We start from the raw sequence: 6,000 nt of genomic DNA, 5'->3' as shown, positions 1-6,000 counted from the left end.
ACAAAGTCTCATGAAGATGTTCACAGGCTTCATCCCCTATGCTGAATAACTCTGTACTATCAGAATAGGGACAGACTCCTCCAAAGAGAGGTTTGTATCTTCCCAAGACAGGCACCTCAGATAAGCAAGATGTGGAAGAATTTATTTCTCTCCACAAGTTATGTAATTTTTAGACAACAAAAATTAAGCAGGATGAAAGCCACTGTGGAGCTCTAATCCCTGAGTTCTTGAAGGTGGCAATAAGAAATCTCCTGTGATCTCAAGCACCTCTATATGACCAGACAGAAAAGTGGGTCTGCAATTCCTGGCAGAACAAGGTATGTATTAGAATTAATACTGGAGTCGGATTCAAAAAGCACAAGTTTCAGTCCTTATCTCTATAGATTTTCCCTTCTCCTCCCTTGTCAAGAGTGTTGTACAAGACGCAGTACAGTATAGCCTGCAGACACAGCTGTTTACCTGACACCAGCCCAGTGACTATGGAACTTCCACTTCTGAACCAAAAGTATATACCTTCTAGGGGCTTAGTCTCAATCTTTTCCTGCTCTTACATTTAAATCTTAAATTTAAGGTCTGGCAAATTTATTCTCTGTAGATCAATAGCCATATGTCCACTTCCCATATCATAATGACCACCTGCAATTTTACACACAGCATATGGAGGGAGATAGAGTTGTATTTGTGAGTGTCTCATTCATTCAGCATGATTAGTCCTAGATCTTCCAGTGCAGATGTTAACACATATGGCCACTATCCTCATCATGCTCATGAAACGAGCAAGACCAACTTGTTCCTAACTTGATGCTTTAGAGTACTTACAGACCTAACCCTAATTTCACTGCCTGTTATTTTCCTTCTGTGTTCAGCTACACAAATGAACATTCTACTCCCTGATCTGAAGAGAGAAGCACAAATATTGTTCATTAGGAAATGAGTACCCGTCTGATCTGTGAGAAATGCAGTTTTGCTGGATTTCTTTTTATTCATTGTTCTCTCAAAAAAACAAAACAAAAAAACCCAAACCCCCAACAACCCAAGTCTTCCAGCTGCCCTGCAATTACATAAGGTTGTACTTACTCAGTATTTAGATATGTGAGTTTTAAGGAAAAGATGGGATATCAATGATTCAATAAAGTATCTCCTTTCCTCTAAGAGTTAATGTTGAGCAATATCCAGTTCTGCAGTTGGATGGAGATTGGTTTTGGTAAGGTGACAGTGAGATGGTCCAGCTGTTCTGCCTAGTTACACTGTTTGAAGAACTGATGCTAAACCACTGGGCACAAAATAAATTATTTTTATAAGGCTGTTTGAAATTGGTTTTAATTTATCAGCTTTCAAAATAGTCCCTCTTTTTACAACATGTTTACAGCACACATACTAAAAGATTTGAAGGCTCTTCTGTTGCATTTGTAAAACCAAAACCATTTTTAAGGCCATTTTTTGAAGTTTAATGAGAATGGCAATTTCTTTTCAAAATGAAAGAGTGCTCACATGCAATATCTAAGATGTTGCCAAAACTAGATAAAAAAAGCCCTCACAACATAGAACATATCGATCAGCCATTTAAATGCTGCACAAGTGTTTTGGTAAAAGTCTGCTTAGCATAATTACCCTCTATGCAAACTTCCCCACCAGCTCAACCAGAAATTGGATGCTGTTAATCCTGTCTTAGCAAAGAGATGTCTGGTAGCATGGACCGCATCTTTAACTCAAGGACTACTTCATTGGTGCCACTTGTTTCATAGCAAAATACACAGAAATCTACTATGCCATTAATGAATCCATTACATTCCTATGACTGGTAGCCATTGCTTACATCCTAAAATATTAGGATATATGTATTCTTGCTTCTTTTCCTGGATGTGAACATGGAAAGAGTGTCAGCTCAGGGAGAGAAGAAGAGAAGCTACAAATCTATTTGATCCTTTCATATCTGAGGAAATAATTCTCTGGGATCTCTAGAACCCCAAAGAAATTAAGGGGAAGTCTCCCAAGAGGATTCACCGGGCCTCAAGTTAGAAACTCCATCCCCGTCATGGATATTCATAGATGCATTCTTACAGTGCTCTAACAGAACAGGGCATGCCTGCTTTATCCTCTCTATCAGGGAGGGACTGAGATAAAAGGCAAGGTCTGAATGGGATTCAGACTCCTGAAATGGCCATTGGTACAAAGTATGACTTACAAAAGTACACAGCTATGAAACTTCCTTTGATCTGCACCTTTACATATCTAATTTCCTGAAAAATTTGGTCCTGGGTGACTGCTGCTCTGAGTGCTACCTGCTTTTTGCAGCCCTTTTCCTGGTTTAGCTGTCAGACCTGCAGGACCACCATGGCTAAGGCAGCAGCACGGAGCTGCTCCTTTGCATGCATCGCTCACGGCTTGTACCTAAGCACCACAGGGCTGCACTGGGGCAAACCAGCAGCCCACAACAGCCTTGCAGAGTTACCGCTGAAGGTGTGGCTTGCCTGCAGAAAGTTTGCTACTGGAGATTAGGCATAAAAAGTAAAGAAACCAGCATGACCCTGGCAACTCAGGTTGGATTTGCAGGACTACCAGCAAAGGGGGAGGGCAAGAAGGTAGTACAACGAAGAAAAAAAAAATAAAAATATCAGTAAAACCTTTTTGCTTGCAAGCAGAGCAGATTTTCAGTTGTGTGACTGAAAGGCAATAAAGAGAGCCAAAGACAATAAGCACAAAGGCATTTTCACAGAGCCTCTTCTCAGATTAAACTTAATTTCCCACTAGTTTGTCATTACTTTGATTATAGGACTGTTACTATTAGTGTATCATAGCCTGAGATGTAATGCTGCCAACACACGAGTACATCACAACCCCTAATGAAGTGGCATTTCTAGGAAGCGCACCGCTGTACTGGCTGGAAGCACTCTAGAAAATGGTTCCAACCTGCAGGACGCCAGTTTGCTAGCAGGCATTAGGGAAAAGGGAAAGGGAAAATGGAACCGTAACTCCACACAAACCATGGTAGAGATTGGTGGTATTAGACTGGGAGTTAAAACCCCCAAGTTTATGTCTCAGCTTTGCAAGTGGATTGTTGCATGGGACAGCATGGAGAGGCTGTCCAGGCTGTTTTATCCTTTTTCCCTATGTCCACCACAGGGGTAGAAGAAGGGGACACCATCGGTTCCTGGTCTACTATCATACCTCAGGCCTGAGATGCTCCAAGGAGATCCATGGGTAAAGCACATGCATTTTCCTCGCAATCACAAACATCTGCAAATCAGTGCTATCAATCTGCTTTGAACAAGCCACAGATGACTTGACGAGGCCAGCACTGTAACAATTTAGAGTACCTGCTGCCAAGCTAGCTACTCACTATCTGGCTATAAATCTTGACCTGACATATGCATATGCTATCTTTTCCAGCTTTCTGGCTTTCTATCCTTTGTTTTGTAATCCCGGAATGATTGCAATTAAGGAATACTATCTCATTAAAATGCCTATCAGCACACTAGCTTGTAAACACTCATAATAAGTATGGCTAATAAAATACAGTTTATTAGCCAACCTTGTACAGTATTTTTACAGCCTTTTCCACTCATCATTGAGAAAAATAAATCCTTCACAGCTGTGCTGGAGCTGGTATTGCTGCCAGCCTCCCTTGGTCTCACCTGTAACGATGTGAGTAATTAAAGTCCTTATAGGAGTAGCAGGGGTTTTTATTGCCTGCCACAATCCCATCCTCTGCTCTTCTGACTGACTTAGGAACTACAACGAATGTTGTTTCCAAACAAGATCAGCAATGAAACTCACTTTTGTTGTATTAAATGATGTAAAAATCAGTCACAGCTGCTTGATAGTCCTTGTCTCCTGTCCCAGGGTGCCAAGGAAAAATCTGGTGGCCCCTCAGAAATGGTGAATCAAAATCCACTTCCCAGGAGTTTGAAGAGCTGCCTGTGAATCATTGCAGTGAAAATGGTAACAAGCAAATAGCTGGAACTACTTGGGGTGGGGGGAAGCCTTCACTCCGTAAAGTTCTCGGGAATCAATTAGTCTGGAGTGATGGCAGATAAGTGATTATTTTGGGGGGATTTAAGAGAACTATGAACATTTTGCTTTTTTTTTATACCGTGACCCTGTTTGTTCTCAGCCACCAACTGGGCATATACACCACAAAATAAGCACACTGTAAAAAGCTTAAACCTCTAATTCAAAAGGAATGTTTTATTTAGTGGAAAAAACACGCATAGTCTTTTCCAGCACAAGATGCTGTTTTGTAGTGAAGCCTTTTTTTTTTTCCCAAAGGTACTTGGTGAAGTCAATTATCATGATATATAGAGTTACTTTTCATGAGATAAACATAAAACCAAATGCTTGGCAGTAAACATAAACCTCCCAAGTTTTCCTCCTTCTTCTGTCCTTTTATCTCTTTTTATTACCACATTCAGAACTATAAATTGGTAATTTATTGAAAAATGAACGGTAACATTTACCAAAGTGGCACTATTTGCTACCCATTTTACTGTGAAAAGAGTCTGGTTTTAGGAGCTTCTTGCTTTATGCTTTTTAACACGAGCATAAACAAATATGATGCTGAAAGATGACTTAAATATTTTCCCTCTTTTCTTGTTTCCTTTAAAAAAAAAAAACACCTAAATAAACCCATGGAAAGGTGTAAGATTTCTTGGTGTGAATACCTTTCCCCATCAGGTCCCCATGTGACATGCCAGCACAGCAGCCTGGAGGAGGTACCACAGATAAAGAGATGTGTCCAGGGCACCTGGGAACCAGCCAGCTAAAAACCTCAGCAGCTTCAGTCTGGGATCGTCATCCAGACAAAAAAAAAAAACCCTTGCAACCCCAGGTGCAAATGTAGAATATTGACCTACTTAAGGCAGCAAAGTCATCAAAGGGATTACCCCTCATTAGCACCCAAGCTGCTAGGTTACACTTACTACTGGGTGTATATCCCTGGGAACAGCAGAAAACTTCAGATAATGCTGGGCAGTCATTTGCCCAGAGCACAGTTTGCAGGGAAGGTGAATCGCTATTAGTGGCACAATTTACATACCTGGAAAAAAAAAAATAATTACCCTTCCTCAAGCTATAGAGCAACCCACAGCACTTAGAGGGCACACAAGAAAACCACAGAGCAGTAGCTCTGATAAGACAGACCAGATGAGCTGGTCATCCAGCTTCCCCCAAGTGTTCCCCTTCAGAGGAGAGTAATATAAATCATGGCATCCTAGAGGAGGAGCTCAGTGTTGTAGTATCCTCCAGCTGGGATCAAAGTGATGTGTGGTGCTAATTACAAAATGCTGTAAATACGTATTCCACCATACAACCTTTGAAGGCTCCCTACAGAGCATAACCTCTTGGCCTTCCTGAGGCTCGTCCTTACCCAAGCGCCTACAGACAGATCAGCTGCTGAACCGAGCAATTGAGGGCATTCCTTGCTGCCATTAACATATTTTAATGAAACCCTTTTTATTAATATTTTCACATATGTAAAGTAATTCAGCTGGACTGGAAACAGTCCACATAAATTCTCTCTGACTACGCTACTTACACTCTAATTGTCCCATTTCTGCAAAGCAAATCACTCCTACCTTCTGCTATGTCCTGGAGCTGAATAGACAGTGATAACTTTCCATGGGACAGATAATTAAATTAAATCCATTCAATTCCAGAAGTTATCACAATTCAGAGGGAGCAAGTCTTTTTCTGCTAAATTTTCAAGGTTTGTAACAAAGGGCCTAATACTCTATACAATTTTTATAATGACAAGTGTATGAAAATTCTATAGGATTTTTCCATAAGAGTAGCATCCTGCATTGAGAGAAAACATCTTATCCTAAATGCATCATCTGAAGCACTCTAACCCTCTAAAAATACAGCCTAAGAGTGAAGTTATGCTGTACAAAGCACTGTAGTATTCTATTTTCTACAGATCTTATGCAACCTCACCCATCAGATGCCTTACACAGTGCCCTCTAAGGATTCAGGCATCCTTTAAGTCATCCCCTCGCCAGTGGA

The sequence above is a fragment of the Falco rusticolus genome, chromosome 8 (genome assembly GCF_015220075.1).
Source record: "Falco rusticolus isolate bFalRus1 chromosome 8, bFalRus1.pri, whole genome shotgun sequence".
Taxonomy (NCBI): domain Eukaryota; kingdom Metazoa; phylum Chordata; class Aves; order Falconiformes; family Falconidae; genus Falco; species Falco rusticolus.
This window is presented reverse-complemented; position numbering follows the sequence as displayed.